The 19,049-nt window shown below is 37.0% G+C and overlaps 1 long non-coding RNA gene and 1 other non-coding gene across 2 annotated transcripts in view; one reads left to right on the top strand and one right to left on the bottom strand.

The window, feature by feature from the left end:
* Nucleotides 1-1,692: 1,692 nt before the first annotated feature.
* Trnal-caa (transfer RNA leucine (anticodon CAA)) lies at nucleotides 1,693-1,767 on the top strand. The gene has a single exon. It is a non-coding gene; the product is annotated as a tRNA-Leu (tRNA).
* Nucleotides 1,768-12,629: 10,862 nt separating this feature from the next.
* LOC126272367 (uncharacterized) overlaps nucleotides 12,630-19,049 on the bottom strand; it is a 32,225-nt gene continuing 25,805 nt past the window's right edge. Inside the window, exon 3 of the long non-coding RNA XR_007549218.1 lies at nucleotides 12,630-15,317. This is a non-coding gene — a long non-coding RNA (uncharacterized LOC126272367). The remainder of the gene's footprint in view (nucleotides 15,318-19,049) is intronic.

Below are 19,049 nucleotides of genomic sequence, written 5' to 3'. Positions count from 1 at the left end.
TGAATTAATGAATGACCACTAAGTTACTGCACTTCTCTCACCATTTGTTGTGTTACTGGTAGATTGTATAAATCTCTCCTATTCACGAATTGCTGGACTTGTAGAGTGACTTTGTAGCTTCCAAGATGTGTATGGTTGACTGAATGGGACTGATAACATTCATTTCTAGAATAGTAATCTGCTGTAATACATTGCTTAACTTATGTTGAAATATCTGAAGTTTCTTAATATCTAGTGACCTACTTCTGTTGCAGAGGAAGTAAATTAAGCCTCTGGGCCTCTTCAGATGTTGGGAGAGCTGAGACTGGGATAACCTTCATCTTGTGAAAAAGTATTTAAATAGTCAGCAGTAGTGGACAGAATGAAGTTGACATTGTTGAATACATATTGGTTTCATGTTCCACAGCTGACAGTTAGATGAACTTTTTTACATAGTAGCCCACTTAATAACTGCAAATAATTATTTTTTTAATAAACTGAAAATTACTATGTAATCATGAGCTGAGTGAAGTTATTTGTGTGTTAGCATAAGAGAAATAGACAGGAAACACTAGGGAGGAATAGGCTGCCTCTAAAGTGAAAAGCTAGAAGTGCTCATGGCGAAGGAAGTTGATTTTTCCAGTAGAGTGCTACAGCTGCCATTCAGGGCAACCAAGAATCCATTATCCCTCTATCAACGTGGAAAAGTATGCAGAGATTTACATCATTAGTGATTCATAAGGTGCACTTATGATGGTCAGTATAATTTTGTGATGACCATGTAGTTGCTTCTTGTTATCTAGTGGGATAGAAAGGGTGAGGAAACATCTGTACGCTCTTCAGTTTGCAGATCTGTAAAGGAGGGAAGTGCACGGCCACAATCTGATGACTACTTCCCCTTGTATTTCTACTCTCCACTCCCAACGCCTGCAAATTGTTAAACCTCAGAACTCAATATCCCTTAATATGGTTCTACTACATACAATTTAAAAGGAAACATTAATTTGATATAATTAAAAGACTATTTTTAATACCCTATGACTTTTCCATCCCTTGAAAAGCAGAAACTATTAGTCCCAGAAAATAAAATGAATAGGACCTTCTTTGTAGGTGATGTAATGTAGTTTGATTTTATGCCAGGAAACATTTTTGATAAACACCATGATTTTTGAATTATTCAAGAAAAATGTAAAAAAGATTACCTTTAAATGCCCACCACTAGCCCCCTGCCCCACTCTCACACCACACCAGTCACAATTTTTATGTTGTTCATGAAATTCCTTCCTACCACTGTACAAAAATTTGTGACTACACCATTTCTTCACTTACTCAACCTCTTTTGGTCTTCAATGACTCGACTAGTTGTAAAGGAGTGATGTGGAACAAATATGGTTCTGCATTATTTGCCAGAAACTTCCTCAATACTTTTTCAAAATATGCTCATATCTGTTACAACTGGAACTAAGGTGAAACTTCCTGGCAGATTAAAACTGTGTGCCCGACCGAGACTCGAACTCGGGACCTTTGCCTTTCGCGGGCAAGTGCTCTACCAACTGAGCTACCGAATCACGACTCACGTCCGGTATCCACAGCTTTACTTCTGCCAGTATCCGTCTCCTACCTTCCAAACTTTACAGAAGCTCTTCTGTAAAGTTTGGAAGGTAGGAGACGGATACTGGCAGAAGTAAAGCTGTGGGTACCGGACGTGAGTCGTGCTTCGGTAGCTCAGTTGGTAGAGCACTTGCCCGCAAAAGGCAAAGGTCCCGAGTTCGAGTCTCGGTCGGGCACACAGTTTTAATCTGCCAGGAAGTTTCATATCAGCGCACACTCCGCTGCAGAGTGAAAATCTCATTCTGGAAACATCCCCCAGGCTGTGGCTAAGCCATGTCTCCGCAGTATCCTTTCTTTCAGGAGTGCTAGTTCTGCAAGTTTCGCAGAAGAGCTTCTGTAAAGTTTGGAAGGTAGGAGATGGATACTGGCAGAAGTAAAGCTGTGGGTACTGGACGTGAGTCGTGCTTCGGTAGCTCAGTTGGTAGAGCACTTGCCCGCGAAAGGCAAAGGTCCCGAGTTCGAGTCTCGGTCGGGCACACAGTTTTAATCTGCCAGGAAGTTTCATATCAGCGCACACTCCGCTGCAGAGTGAAAATCTCATTCTGGAAACATCCCCCAGGCTGTGGCTAAGCCATGTCTCCGCAGTATACTTTCTTTCAGGAGTGCTAGTTCTGCAAGTTTCGCAGAAGAGCTTCTGTAAAGTTTGGAAGGTAGGAGACGGATACTGGCAGAAGTAAAGCTGTGGGTACCGGACGTGAGTCGTGCTTCAGTACCTCAGTTGGTAGAGCACTTGCCCGCGAAAGGCAAAGGTCCCGAGTTCGAGTCTCGGTCGGGCACACAGTTTTAATCTGCCAGGAAGTTTCATATCAGCGCACACTCCGCTGCAGAGTGAAAATCTCATTCTGGAACTAAGGTACTCACAGTGATATAATTATTGAACTTATTTATGGACTAATTTATTAGGAGCACAAAAAGTGCTTTAAAAATGCACTATTAAATCTACAAAAGATGCTTTTATACCACATTAGTCATATTTCATGGAGAATAGTCTGGGATGTAGAAAGAACTTAAAGATGCACATTTAATTTACGTGGAAGGTATATTTCTGATTTACAGTGCTAATTCTAATTATACATTAATGTAAAACTTTAAATTTGAGTGTTTCTGTGAAGATATTCTTCAGCAGAGTAGAGGAAGATGCCCTATGGAAAGTTCTTTAATTCCTTATTGAACTTCACTACATTATCGGCATGATATTTAAGGTAGGTACTCTGGTATGTCGTGGTCCTAGTGTTATAACCAGTAAATAATCTTGGTAATTTTGAGCACCACAGCTGACATCAGTGTTAATGATTAATGAAAACTACTTTAGCTGTATCATTATGCATTTATTGTGTTTCGACAAGTTTTGTTCATTGGGAATTTTCAGGTTGCTGAGTAGTGCTAAAATTGTGACACAAATGGTCTGCTTATCATACATAATTTTAAACACCAGCGTCAAGGAGAACTTCCAAGATTAAGGCCCTGTTGGCGTCCGTAAAAGATGATCTTGGTTTGCATAAGGCTGGGGTCTATCGTATTCCTTGCAGTTGTGGTATGTCATATATTGGTCAGACAATCAGGACTGTGGAAGACCAGTGTATGGAACAGTGTATTGAGCGTCACACACACTTACAACACCCGAGCAAATCCGCTATTGCAGAACATTGCCTTGACACCGGTCATCCTATGGAATACAACAACACGGAGATTCTGGCTTGCACGTCAAACTATTGGGATAGTGTTATTAAGGAAGCTGTTGAAATCAGACTATCAAGCAACCTTATTAACAGAGATGGTGGATTTTGTTTAAATGTTGCTTGGAATCTGGCTCTGTCTCTCCTCAAAAAACAGAGGGACAAAATTAGTGCTACCTTACCTGTTGATTAATAGTGACCATCGATATTTCTGATGTTGGTTATCTTTGGTTGTGTTGACACTTGTTCCTGACACGTTCCACATCATTACGAAGTGTCGTATTCATGATCTATGGAACAAGTGTTAATCTAATCTAATCTGTGGTATCTTCCTTGTTTCTCCTCTATGAACTGAGGTATTAAATTTGCTTGCACATTTTTTCTTCCTTGCATTTGTGCCTTGAGAATGGCAGGGTGGCTCCTGTCGAAATATTGGCGGTGTCCGACGACGTCACCCGGCAGTAAACCCATAAGTTATTTGTAGATATAGGCTGTTCAGTTGATGGTATTCTTTGAAATTAGAACTGTTTGCTATTGGATTATCATGTAATAAATGCGTATAAATCCTATTGTACATTATCTTCTATTTTTTTACAAATGTTTTGTCTCCTTTTTGTGAAATGGTTTAACAACACCATATTTGAGTCTCACTGGGAAAGTAAGACTTCAAAAAGATTCATTACACAAGTAACTCAATATATTCCTAAGTTAACTGAACAATATTTCATTATCAGACTTTCTGGCAAATTGAAACTGTGTGCCGGACCGAGACTCAAACTCAGGACCTTTGCTTTCACACGCAAGTACTCTACCACTGAGCTATCCAAGCATGACTCACAACTTGTCCTCAGAGCTTTACTTCTGCCAGTATCTCATCTCCTATCTACCAAACTTTATAGAAGCTCTCCTGCGAACCTTGCAGAACTGACACTCCTGAAAGAAAGGATATTGTGGAGACATGGCTTAGCCACAGCCTGGGGAATTTTTCCAGAATGAGATTTTCACTCTGCAGCGGAATGTGCACTGATATGACAAAAACCATAGGAAAGGATACATTGCTACTCATCACACAGAGGAGCTGTTGAGTCACAGACAATCACAATGAAAGAGAATGTTAAAATGCGCCATCTTGTTGGAAATAAACCTCATCATTACTGTATAATGGCTGAATGGCAGGGAATATGGAGTCAGCAAGCATTATTAGGTACATTTCTCCAGTAACAGTACCTTCAAAGCGGAAAGGCTCAATGAGTCCCCTTGCAGACAAACCACACCATACATTTACACTAGGCAAATTCACAGCCTTTTTATCTGTTATGTGAGGTTTATCTTCAGTCTAATACACACAATTGTGCCTATTGACAGTTCCATTGAGTTTGAATTGGGCTTCATCTGACCAAATTATACTACCCGTTCACATCTCACGCTTCAAAGCTCAAACGCACGTCCGCCTTGTTGCAGTTACTTCCTTGACACTGCTGCCACCTGTTGAAGAAACATAACATTACTTTCTCACAGGTATTTAACCTTGTAGAATGGGAAATACATTGTCTATGACATTTTTTGACACACTCTGTAGACTGTGGATGCATTTGAGGGATAGAGGGCTGTATAGTGCTGGAGTTGGAACAGCCTTCTCCTTACTCCCACCACCCAGATTGCTTCTCTGATTTCAGCAGCTGGTGACTGTGTGTGTGTGTGTGTGTGTGTGTGTGTGTGTGTGTGTGTGCTGACGAAACCCCCATTTGGCTGAAAGCTTAATATTGTCACAGTACATTATGCGTTCATTTGACAAGTTACAAGACAAATAAAACACAGTTATATGGAAGTTTATTGATCTCCGGCCAGCAAAAATTTAGGCCCAGAGATTTGTATATGCAACATGAAATTTAAATGATATATCGACAAATGCAAGGTAGGAAAAAAATAAATAAATCTGTTGCTCAACTGACTAACACAGTAATGTATGTATAAAAAACAAACTGTCTTTAAATATTACATTTAATACTTATCAAAAATTACTGCTCTTGCACACAAATCAAAACACTGTCAGACAGTCAGACAAGACATCACTAACAGCATTTATCTGTAGGAAGTTATGTTGCTGTTGTTGTTGTGGTCTTCAGTTCAGAGACTGGTTTGATGCAGCTCTCCATGCTACTCTATCCTGTGCAAGCTTCTTCACTTCCATGTAACTACTGCACCCTACATCCTCCTGAATCTGCTTAGTATATTCATCTCTTGGTCTCCCTCTACGATTTTTACCCTCCACACTGCCCTCCAATGCTAAATTTGTGATCCATTGATGCCTCAGAACATGTCCTACCAACTGATTCTTGGAAGTTATGACTTGTGTAAAATGAAGATTAGTGCTATTCCTGAAATATTATCTTAACCTCATGGTTGAAAAAATATGTGCTGTGGTGTTAACACTATCTGTCCTACAGATGATGTGGTCTTCAGTTTGAAAACAAGTTTGATGCAGCTCTCCCCATTAGTCTGTTCTGTGCTGGCCTCTCCATGTGTGCATGGCTACTTCAACCTACAACCATTTAAAATTATTTATTGAGTTCATGCCTTGGTCCCTTCTCTCCCCCCCTCCCCCTCTGGCCCTCCCCCATCCCCCCCACACACACTTTCAATCATTTCCAAACTAACTATTCATTGATGCATCCTGTCAATTTACTCATTCACTCAAATGTTACAAAGTATTTCTGCTTATCCTATATAACTGCAACATATTACAATAAATAGAGAAAAAATCTGTGGGTTCCTCAGTTTTGTCACATCTCTGTAGTTTATCTCCTCTTGAAAGCTTACAAACATTCGTCCAGAGTGGTATTTATCGGAGAACATTACGTTACCAGTTAGTGTGCTGTAAGAATAGACAACGGATTACAATGAGCATTGCCACCCACCATACCAGCTAACAAGAAAGTTCAGTCATTGAATTCAGATAAGTTAATCCTTGTAATTTTATAATTATATGAGTTATAGCAGGAGTAGCCAATAAAAATATAATTTTCTTTAGAATTTATATAGTTTCTTGAAGTCTCAGTTCATGTAAGATGAGGTTTGTTCTAGACCTTCAGAGCAGAGTTCAGAAGCCTGCTTTTAACCCTAGCAAAGAAAGGTTAGATACAGGTAAATTAGTTTTCTGTGTCATATTGTACTTGTTAACTATGAAAGGGGAAAAACTGATTTTCATTACTTGCTATGAATACTGTAAAGGAGTAGGTGTAGTAGGGAGAAACAAGGGTAAGAACTGCGAGTTGTGTGAAGAGGCCCCTGCAAGATGGGGACTTATTTACTTTATACAGGATTCTTGGTGTTCCCTTATGCCGAATGGATTGCTTCCCTCATTTGGGCTACACTGCCTGATAAGATAACAAGGTATGATAGTATGGAAATTAAACCAGCACAGTTAGCAGCACTATATAATTTCATCTCAGATATTACCATCCTTCCTGCCTGAACCTGTCCAATTATATACTCACAGCTTTTAAGAAAAATCAAGTGTCATATTGGTGAAGGAATGTACAGTGTAACTTTTTGTATGGACTGTTGGATTTAATTTTTGGTGCTAAACACAGAGATCAACAGCATCTGAAACTTACTTCTTACGGAAATAACCTGATTTAAATTTGGTCATTTATTTTAGTATCACGCTGAGAAGTATGATAACCTTGAACTCTGTGTGTTTGAGTCACGGGAATAATTACATTCTTGTTCTGTATAAAACAAAAGAAGTTCCTGTGGAATCCTCCTTGTTATCTTTCCTTCCTTCTTGATTTCTTCTGTCTTGGTGAATATAAGAATGCTGTTTTTTTGTAGCTTTAAGATAACTGTGAATAATAAGATTACTATTAGTTAAAATGATTTTTGGTGTTATTGAATATGTATCTTAACCATAATTTTATGTACAGGTTTGTTTTATGTTTAGCAGCTTAATTCCTCTTGGAAGCAAAAGTTTGACGGTACAACTATTACACACCATCAGTGTGCTATCATATGCATATTTGCATCCTTTGTCGTAGAACCTACAGTCTAAATCATTTGTTATACAAAGTTTGATTATTCTTGCGTGATGTACATTATTTGGTTTTGCTGCACTTTAATAAGGTCAGCCATCACTCAACTTATCAGTCTCCTACAGTGATCACTGTGCCTGGTTTCAGCGTAACAGGAAATTTGAAAGGTAACAAAAGTGCAGATTCAGGTTCACGAGAGAGGTCTGCTTAAATCCTATCTAAAGTATAGACTAAACATGATCATTTTCACTCTTGCTTTACCTTTTGTGGTCCTTTTCATCTCACAGTAAGTAGTAAACTTCAATCTAGCATTCCAGCTTTATCCTGATCACCACATTTTTTTAAAGAGCCACAGTAAGTCATTACTTTTGATTGTGTTGTGTTATTATTATTATTATTATTATTATTATTATTGGCAATTGAATTGCATGTTTTGGTGTTAACATCTGGGAAACATTTTCAGGTTTACAAAAAAATTATGTTAACTAGTCATGTTTAATAACACACACATTACACCTCTCAATCTTGTGTTGATGTACTGTCTCTCTAATACCAGGAGTGCAGATGTGCAAAAATGGAGATTATGACTTACATGCTTTGAAGAGTTTCATATTTTATGTTCTTTGTTATAGTGAAACGTCTTGCCGTGGTAGTACCAAAGAAAACACTATGTTCATTATAATGAAAGTTAAAAAAAAATCTATTTCATAATGCCACATGTCGACTTTTTCTTCTTCAGCCAAGCAGCAAATTTGTGCATCCATTTAATGCCCTCAAGTTACCATGCAAGCATGGCTGGAGTATTATTATACGTCCTAACTATTTCATTAAAATTGTAAGACTGACCAGCTGTCCAGGGAAACCAGCATTGCTGCTAACAGTCACATAAGAAAGTACACAAAACTATTCTAGCTTTCAGAACTAATGATTTCTTCTTTGAGGAGGAGAGAGTGATAGGTTGCGAAGGCTAAAATGGAATGGCAGGTTACTCAAACTCCAGGATGAGAGGACACGGAGAGACTAATTCATCATTATTCGCATCACTACATATTTCATCTACTCATTATAGATAGAATTATTGTTGCAAAATAACAAAACTCAGCTGTATAGCCAGAAATAAGTCTGCTTCCCAAAGAAGCCACATGGCTAAACAACACAGAATACAGAAAACAGTAAATGGTATCTCACTTTTACTCTCTCACAGTAAAAGAGCAAAAAAGACATGTTCTTCAAACAAGACAGATGTTATGATGAGAAGTGCTCCTGTAAAATACTGAGAACATTTTTGATCATTACAATGTGGAAAAAACAAACCACATTAACAAAGTGCTGATCATTTAAGGCAGCATGTCTTGAATTATCTTTCTATTGAATCGTACTGCTACAGACAGAAGTCATTAAGAATGTATCTTAATTCAACTCTGAATATTACAGTAATATTTCATGAATGTAGAGCAAAATTTAAAGAAGAAATTTGCTAGGCATCATGCCTTTCAAAATAAAGACTAGCTCTTTACAACTACAATTTACATTTTTTTAGACTGAAGAAAGGTGGGTATTACAAATAAGCCATATTTAAAATGCTGACAGAGTGGGAAATACTGAAGCAAGACAGTTATAACAAAATTTACAGAGAAGAGGTCTGGCTCAAAAGAACAGTAACGGAGACAAATTAGATGAACATAATATTCTGATCTGCAATCTGTGTTGAACACTGATATGACACTGAGGCCAAATCTTCTACATTTGATGATCATCTATGTAAGATTGAAACACTCATAATGTGGCCAATAAGGACAGTAATTTATACTCAGGAAATGGGATGGACACTAAAAGATGGTCAGTTAAAGTCAGCACATATGTTTATATGAACTTCCAGTGTGCTGGATTAATTGCATGATGGCAGCTTGTGCTACACAGTTGAACATAGAAACAGCCAGAGTTGCAAGATTCACCTTTTATTAAATTGTTGATTATTTACATGTTACTGGAACCCATCGTCAAATTATCATGTGAGCTGGAAAGTTAAAATTACAACTTATCCAATAAACTGTTACAAAAATTATTAAATGCAAAGAACAAGATACAATATCATACCACGATATATGTACTAGACAGACAAGAAACTATTTTCCAAAATAGTGTACAGAACATGTCCTTGATGGTTGGAAGTGGTAATAACGACATTCCCCACATCCTAATAGGGTGCCCCCAAACTGAAGTTTCGTTGTGACTATGGAGGATGTAGACTGTCAGTTATATGTTGTTCCATCACTGCTCATGGTTAAACTTGACTTTGTTATAAGTATATGCATAATCTTGATAGGGTTTATAAGCTATTTCATAAAAAAAACAGTTTTGTGTGTCTGATGCATATATCCTGGTAAGATATGTTCTATGTCTTGTTATATGCACTCAATAATTTTTTGTAACACTTTAGTGGATAAACTGTAATTTTAATTTTCCATCTCACAGGAAAATTTGAAAATGGATTCAAGTAACACAAAACTAGTCATAAATTAAATAAAAAGTGAATCTTGCAAGTTTGGCTTTTTCTGTGCTGAACATATGTTTGTGTCAACATCATGATGCCACCAGATTAGTCATCACACAAATGACAGATGGATGGAGGAGTCCACAGAATAATTCTGTTTGTTTATAAGCTTATTGCCCTGTGTAAATTTGATGTCTATTGAGAACACATTTTGAAGGAGGTTGCACAGAAATGGAGGATGACTACTCATTCCAAGATGGAGAATAAAAGAAAGAACATATATGTGTACCTCTCTGAAGGATGGACACATATCATTCAACTATGCTGGAGGAATCCTCGTCCTTTCAATGTCTGCACTATGCCATGCAATGAGGCTCTAAAATTTTAAAGTAACCAGAAGAACAGCCACAAAATTCCCATCCACAATACTTTTGCACTCGATAATCAAATAAACAAATCTCTTCCATCTTTTTACAAAGAATTTGATGGGACCTGTACTGAAATAGCATTGAACAGAGAGGGAAGGCTTTTGGCATACACAAAAACTTTCATGTGCAACAGCAACATTTCAAGATCATCTCACTATGTGTGAGAGTCGGGAGACTCCTATGGAATGTCATTAATATTACTGCAGTTCATTGCACAATGGAGCTGTGCATAATGCATTGTGTGAACCAGTTTACAGGTTAAATAATAACACAATCTTAGGTTTGTTGTCTCACTCAACATTTCACTCATTAAAGGTATTCTGAAGCAATAAAATTGGAACTGGCACCCAGTATTTTGATTTACTTGCAAGACCAACATAAAAATCAAATTGAGAGGGGTATGATAATCAGTCATTTTTTGTAGCATATAAACAATATATGACGTGCAATATTATTCTTTAAACTTGCATAGTTGATTTTTAAGACACTGCAAAACACTAAAACACTGCTCTTGTGACGTTCATCTACTTTGTCCCTTCATTGATAGTCCTCGATGTCAACTTTCCACATTGTTATGCTGGCTGAAAAATGGAGGGTGGAAGGGGGGGGGGGGGGGGGGGTTGGAAGTTCAACACTGACTACTGTAAATGATGGAGCCGACAGTTGCACAATTGTGTCTCACAGTTCACAGTTCTTTACTTTCACTGTTCACAACCCCCTAATATTACACAATTATATGGTCACTTCACTATTGGTAAAAGTTTTTAGGCCTCATTAATAGGTTGCAGGCAACATCAGCATATTGCAACAATAGTCTGCTGTTGAACATCTATGATCAGTAAAAACCTAACCACACAGTTCTTACAGAATAGTATGGTACATGTGACATTATGTTTCAAATAAACAGACATTGTCATTAATTGTCCTAACACACAGCCTATTTGTGTTACACTTATTCCTCTGTTAAGTTGATGCATTGTTGTTATTCTAACCAATACATGTTTCAAGTCTGAAAAGCAGCCATGGACTGACTGTCTCAGGACCAAACATTGGTCCTTTGCACATCCTCACAATAATAGGCACTGAAACTCTACATTGTTCGATGTTTAAGTTACAGAAATTACAATTAAAACATAGCTCATTCAATTTACTGAATACATCGAAAAATTCCTTCTTTATAACAAAGCCTTCTACCACAAAGGTTAGACCAAATTATTTGTTCAAATAATAAAATCAACAGATATAGTTATGCAAATAATACTTTTGACAAATCTGGTAATTATTTTGGAATTAAGGGCTGGCTTTGCTAATATGTTTTTGAATAGATAAAGTATTTGAATAAATACTTTAAGGATCCTAGTAGTTCGTCTTCCAAATGTTTATAATTAGTACAGAATTTATATTTCTTTATAAGTCAACAATAGAATCTAAATCACGAAACAATTACTGATTTCACCCTATAACAAAAGCATTAACTAGGAATGGGCAAAATAAATTAGGAAATTAATGGGCAAAATAACTTAGGAAATTAATTGAACACACAAAACTAAGCACAAAATTAGACCTGGTGCTATATTCCTTAAAACTGAGTCCCCAACCTTTCTCTTTTATGGAAATGCAGATTACACCCATGCATGTTAATGATAGTAAGGCAAAAATGGAAATCAAATGAATTTAAAGAGGCAGGTGGCAAAACAAGAGAGAAAGTAAAGAGATCCCAGCTTGCTTTGTCACACTCTGCCTGTACCTCAAAACTAGTAAAATGCACATTCATTGCTTTCACATAAAAGGGATGATATACTCCAACTCCAGGTACCTAATGTAGCTGTGATCTGATTCATTGTGACACTTAAATCAATGAGAAAAATGTGAAAGCAGCTTTAACAGTGGGAGGTTTAACCCTAAGATTCCTTCAGGTTTACCAACACTAAGCCCTCACAATTAAGCAACACAATCATGAAGCAGAGTGCACCTTACTTCTTTTTTATCTACTTCCAATACCCTCATGATTCCACAGACTAAAATAGGTTAGGCATTCTCAGAGGCTTCAGAAACAAAATGCTGCATTCACCTGGCACAGAACCGTATCTTGTGCATATATGATAGTGCAGCTTCAACATCAGCATCCTTTTATTTACCACAGTACAGCTTCTGTATTGTGCCAGTGCAGATCTGTTTGCTAAACTCCAGAGTCTATGTCTTACTCCCCCTTCGGATTTCAGCAACGTCTCTATTGTCAGCTAGGGGTATCTGTCACAACTCATACTGTGGTAGTCTTTTATGTTTAATAATTACATACAAGACATCTCCGCTAGACTAGTTAAGGCAGTCAGCTCCTGACAGTGACTACGAGGGAACTGACTGAAAGCTCATTATCTCTATTTCTTGACATGGCAAGAAAACCTAAAATTTTATTTGAGATTTCTGTCACAAAAAAAGGGTTTACATACTGGAAAACTGTGTTTTAATGCAGTATGTTATCATACAATTACTAGGATTTCAAGTCAGTGTATGCCACACTACTATGTATCACAAATATTTATCTCCTACATGTTATGGTTAAAAATATAGCAGCAGTTTGTTTTACATCTTGACATCTGTTTCCTAATTATCACCTCACATTAATAAACATATGCATTAGGATTGAACCCCAGACTGTATGTCTGTGGTCTGGCCCTTTACTAAGTCCCACAATTTGCTCAGAGGGTCATGGATTGAAACATGTGCCTGTCATTCTGAACAGTAGTCCAGCTGCTTACACCATTAGTGGACAGCATTGTGAGCATTCTTGGGGATATCTGTTTTTAGCATAAGAAAGATGTAAAATGAGATTAATAAGAATTACAATAAACAATTTGTTTTATAGAAGACCAGTAACAAAACAATGAGTAGGTGGAGTATACAATTGTAAATCTAAATACACTTATTATACAGAAAAACAAAATCGTGCAAGCCGAGATGGATAAGAAATTTATAAAATATGACTGTAATGAAAATACAACATTATTAATGCTTGTGATAATTAACATTTCAACAACATACTAAATACAAACAACCTGTGAACTCTTTGCAAAAAACAGCTTTGACAGTTGTATTACAAACAAGTGTTAGACCACAGTGAATGCTGAGATAAAAATTGCTGAAGTAACAAGTATTCAAACAAGATACTAAAGAAATGAAATACACAGTTCTGTCAAATACACAACATGCAGTTAGATTATGTATTCTTATTTTGTTGTGGAAACATATAAATGCTATTGCAGCAACAAATCCAGACGTTATAACTTAACTGTTTAATGCAGTAATGATGTTCATTCAAACTTGGTTCAAATGGTAACCACCACACAATTACCACTTTATTCATAATAATTAGCTTATGATGTCACAAAGCAATAATTTGCAATTTTCTGTCCATTGACTAGACCATTATTTTCACTGTTGCTATGATTACTGTCATTGCATTTAATCATTACTCACATAATGTAACTGTGTTTTCCATGTTTGGATGATGTATTACAGCAGTCCTAAAAAGTAAGAGGTAAAACAAATGAACAGTTGAGTAACTGGGCAAACACATTTTCAAAACATAAGGAAAATTTTGAGGGCATTACAGAAAATGTGAATCTTTATCTCACAATGTTTAAAACAGAAAACTCATAAATAAAAAAAAAATTAGGACTTTTACAAGCACAGCTATGTGCCTATTCAGATAATACAAAGACATAAAATAGGCATAGAAAGATATATCAGTTGTGCCCACACAGCTGCTGATGGTTAGACAAAAATTGTTTAGCTTAAGTCACTCTACGTACTGAATGGTACTTCATTTGTAATCCAGTGAAACAGCACATTGTCACACCAGTAACACACTATTAAAGATATAGTGAATCAAGGCCACAGAATGATGATGCTCCCTCCAGTATGGCATATGTGGCGTGTTTCTTGATGTTCATTCAATTGTTCTGGAAACCCTGACACAGATTCTAACACTGAAGTCCAGGGCACTTATGCATTGTCTGTAGTGCCACTAGTTTAGGAGCAGAGTCTGCACAGTGTAGCCAAAATATATGCTACATGAGAAAGGTTTTGAGGCACATCCAGATTCACATTGTGCAGCTTCTAAGTCTCAAGTTGTAACTCACGACATTTTTCCCTACTAAGCTGAAGGACTGTAGTGCTGATACTTCAGGGTTGTGGCCAGGGTACATGTGCCTGGTACCAATTTCCTCTTACTGAGGAAGATGAGGTATCGTTTTTGGTAACAAAATCCCCCTGTCTGCTCCTGCACTGGGAGGTACTAATGGTAGCATGTGGCAGACAGTACATTGCCCCAGCAACATTGAGATGAGAAAGTGGAGTCTGTGTGTCTGAGAAATCAGGAATATCCAGTCCTGCTATGAACAGAATGACAAGCTGGTGGCTGCACACCACACAGAAGAAATTCTGAGAAAATTTTCACAGTTATCTTGATCCTCAGGAATCGAAGACTTCACACTGTTGTGGCAGTCTCTATGTGATGCATCCAGCAGCATAATGAAAACACATAGAAATAGCTCTCCTGGTGTTTGAGGCCTGGGTCCTCAGTGGCTGTAGAAACTGTGAAGTGACGTTGAGGCTATAATGTGTGTCCATTTTGTTCCCACTATAATAACTGCTCAGCCATTCGAGGATAGTTTAGTGGTATCTAACAGCACAGGACATCTTGTAAGTGTGATGCTGTTATGTGTTTTCGATCAGCCCTACCACATATTCTGGTGGTCATGTCCTCATGGGCATGTGGCAGCACACCTCCTGTATGGTGTATTCTGGGTCCTGACCATCATATCATCTGCCTGAAGAGTGAGGCTTAGCCGAGTTCAGTTTTGATGCATGCAGTTTCTGCTGCCAACTGTAGGTGACACTTCTGTAACAGACTCGTGTGTTAATGTCACACAAACTCACTCATAGACTCTTGGAATATATATTACTTTCATTAGCAGAAGCAGTATAACAGATTTTAGGAATCTGAGACGGAATCTTGATGGTACAGTTTACTGCACAGATTGACCGATGCAACTGAGATTGCTGGTAAGTACTTCGCTTCCCATTAATATGACTTCTGGAATTCAGAGAGAATTACAAAAACATTAATTGCAAAGCATTCATAACAAGGACACAGCGCCCAGAAAACATCACAAATTGTAGACAATAACAAAATTATTATGAAAAAATAAAAATATAACTTAAAAACTAAAACTAAAACAAATTCCAGCAAAAACGTAATTAGAACCAAACTTATAAATGCAACACTTACTTATAGCAGTAGCTATGTAAAAATGTAACATCACTGACATCCAAGCTGTCAAGAAACAAATAGCATACATAAAGATGTATTAAAATCAGACACGTGCTTCCAATATACATCTAAGGAGAAACCAAAGATGATGTAACTTGCCAAACAAAAGCGTTGGTATGTTGATAGAGACACTAACAAACAAAACCACACATTTTTCCCACGTGGAATGTTTCCCTCTATTATATTCATATCGTATATATGACATGGCAGCAGTGATATTACATGTAAAGTAAAAAAGGCCAAACAAACATATTATAACTTTTCTGATCATAGTTACAGGCCATTATATTAAGACCATCACTTACTTATGTATTTATGATTAACTGCTGATGGCAATATGCCAAAATGGGCTCGTCATGTGTGATTTATAAAATAAAAATCATTTAAAAGTCTAGCTGATATTCACAATAATTGTGTCATTACAGGGCATATTTTACACTGTGGGGCCCCAAAGAATAAAATCAATGGTTATGGTTTCAGATAATTCAGTTTTCAGATAAAAATTGCATAGACACACATTATTTTCAATTTCCCTACACTATACACATATAAAAACAATATGATCACTAACATATTTATCATGTTGTAAACCAGTACAAAAATAGACATTTCCACAACTCCACAGATTTTATTAGGAATTTATCTCAAAACTGACTAAAGCTTAATAAGGCTTTCAATAATCATTAACAAGGTTACTGCAATGTCAGCCAAGTAACTGGCAGAACGTGATATGACAAATCTCAGTAGTGCCAAAGGGTTAAAATGAACATGATGTGAATAAGGACTATGCAACAAAGTAAACTTACATACTTACATTGACAAGTAATGTCATTTGATTGGAATGTACTTATTATAGTTTCTAAGTTCATTCAGTACTGATACAATGAATAACCTGTGTATACACAGTTCACTCTTTTTTACACAAAAAATTATTTACTTTTGATCTGATTTGCCCTGTATTATGCACATGCAATACAGCAACATAATGAAATGGAATCTGAAAAAAGACAGCAGTTACAACATTTATTAGTGCCTAATAAGAGAAATGTCCAAGTGGATGAGTCAGTACAAAGTGAGAAAGGAAAGAGTATCTTTAAACATTAATTGTATTGCTATGAACTTTACATTTCATTTTGGATGAAATTTTCAGACAAATAGTGCAAAAACTGTTTTAACACTATTAGTACTAGATTTTGCTGTACCCTTGAAGTACCATGTTGGTTATTTCTGCCCCACAGTACCAAACCACCATTTTATTGGTATTTGAAAGGTGTTTTTGATGTTGCCATGTTAACAATATGTCCAGGAAGACTGTAAAGTGTAACCAAAGAATAATTTTGTCTCTAAAATTAATGAATTTACACTGTCATAAATAACTGTTTATTATTATTATTATTATTTTAAATTTTACAGAAGAAATTTCTCGGTCTTTCATCAAACTCTATTAAAGCAAGTAAGTAAAATAATGTTACAGGGTTTTTCTTAATAAAAGGATTGACACAGAGTCAAACATACTGTTTTTATGAGTACAATAGTGTTTTTACTTTTGCAGACAAGTAAGGTAAATACCAACTGTTCGTAAAAGATTCTAAAATGCAGCACGTGACTAAAGTGCTCTGCATGTTTTCTTGCTTATTGCAATCACAGAACAAAAATATAAGTACAAACTATTTCACTCTACAATTATAAACATTTGGAAATATTAAGGAACAAAAGAGTGGACAGGATTGTCTAAGATGGGATGGACTCGCAGTTTACACATTCAACGAGAATTTTGGCTTGGCAGCTTCTGTACACATGTTTGTTGCAGTTGAACCATCTGTAAAATGTTTTAGTCCCCTTTTCTTTTATGCAGGAAACCTCAATCTGACAACACTTTCTATTTCCAAGTTGGCCAGCGCCAGTACTGAGCTTCTGCAAGATGATATTGGGTTCTCTCTGCACTTGTCTCACTACCAGATTCGTCACTTGATTACATCAGGCAGGCCGCTATGGCTGAGCAGTTCTAGGCACTTCAGTCCAGAATCAAGCTGCTGCTATGGTCATGGATTCGAATCCTGCCTTGGGCATGGATGTGTGGATGTCCTTAGGTTAGTTAGGTTTAAGTAGTTCTAACGAAGTCTAGGGGACTGATGACCTCAGATGTTAAGTCCCGTAGTGCTTATAGCCCTTTGAACAATTTTTGATTGCGTTGATGAAACATTCTGCAGATTGTAGAGAATCTCAGCCCCCAAAAAGCCGTGTTGTCTTGCCATCATCATATCTATGATGTGAACTTACTAAACTAAACTGTAAGCCCAAGAGCTTGATGCAATGTCCTGCGCGACAAAGACTGACAGCACTTCATATCATGGCAATTTTTGGCTCCTATAGACTGGCAACATCCAGACTAATGAAGTGATGTGGAGAAGCCACAGAGTAACATATAACAACTACTCTGCACTACATCATTGCCATCTAGACTGCCTCAGCCCGCTTGGCTTAACCTCATACAAGGATAAACAGACAAGAAACCTCCATAGGGGTGACTTGCCTGATATCTGCTATCATCTAATGCAACTATGAGCAAAGCCCCAGACAGTCCTGAAAACAGATAGACATCTGAAGATGGGCATGACAGCCTGGGACTGATAATGGCAATAGGATACAGCTTTTTAAGAGTACTTGTGTATGTTGCATTCTTCATCAACAGTCCTTAACAGCCATGGAATCCAATGTGATACAACACATTAACATGATATGCTTAACTGACAACAGCCAGTTGATATAAATGGCACAGTTATAAAAAGAAATTCCACATATAGATCTATTTTGAAGCATTTATGTCTGTAAAATATGGTAAACTGAACAGTAAATAACACCATTTGGCTATCCAGGCCCACCAGGTTCCCATAATAATTTGAAATTCGCAGCCCTTTCCACTCTGGTCCACAGGATCATGCAGTTTTGGGTTTTGGTTTTAGATTTACCATGGCTCAACTATATGACTTTTGTGTGGCTCTCTGGACTGCTATGATTCTGAGAGTTCCCAGCTTGCAATTTTCAGTTGTTTTGTTTCATACTGTGATCACCAGAGAGCAGCAGGTCATTCCCAACTTCAATTAGAAGGCAAAGCCATGTATCCTTGAGGTAGGCACAATATATTATTTCTAAATTTCATTAGTTTAAGGTAATGCTGCATTATTTTATTCTGCGAATGTTTAATTTATTGTTTGTAAGGTATCTAAAAATGCAATAAGTGATTAGTAGGAGTTTAAAAATATTTATATGTTTTTGGACTGGCACGGTCATGTGTGTCAGGTATTAATGATGTCAATCAAGCTCACTTTTATATGAGTGCCGTGGAGTCAATATTCGCACCAGATTCTACTTATAAATAAAATATACTTTTGTCTTTTAGAGTTAACAGATGAAGAAACAGTACAGGTTATATTAAAGAACACCAATTTATGTGATTTCTGCAGTGAAAACGATAGTAATTTTCAGCCGAGACCT

This window comes from Schistocerca gregaria, chromosome 5 (assembly GCF_023897955.1).
Source record: "Schistocerca gregaria isolate iqSchGreg1 chromosome 5, iqSchGreg1.2, whole genome shotgun sequence".
Classification (NCBI taxonomy): Eukaryota; Metazoa; Arthropoda; class Insecta; order Orthoptera; family Acrididae; genus Schistocerca; species Schistocerca gregaria.
Note: the sequence above shows the minus strand (reverse complement) of the source record. Positions and strands in the feature narration are given on the sequence as shown.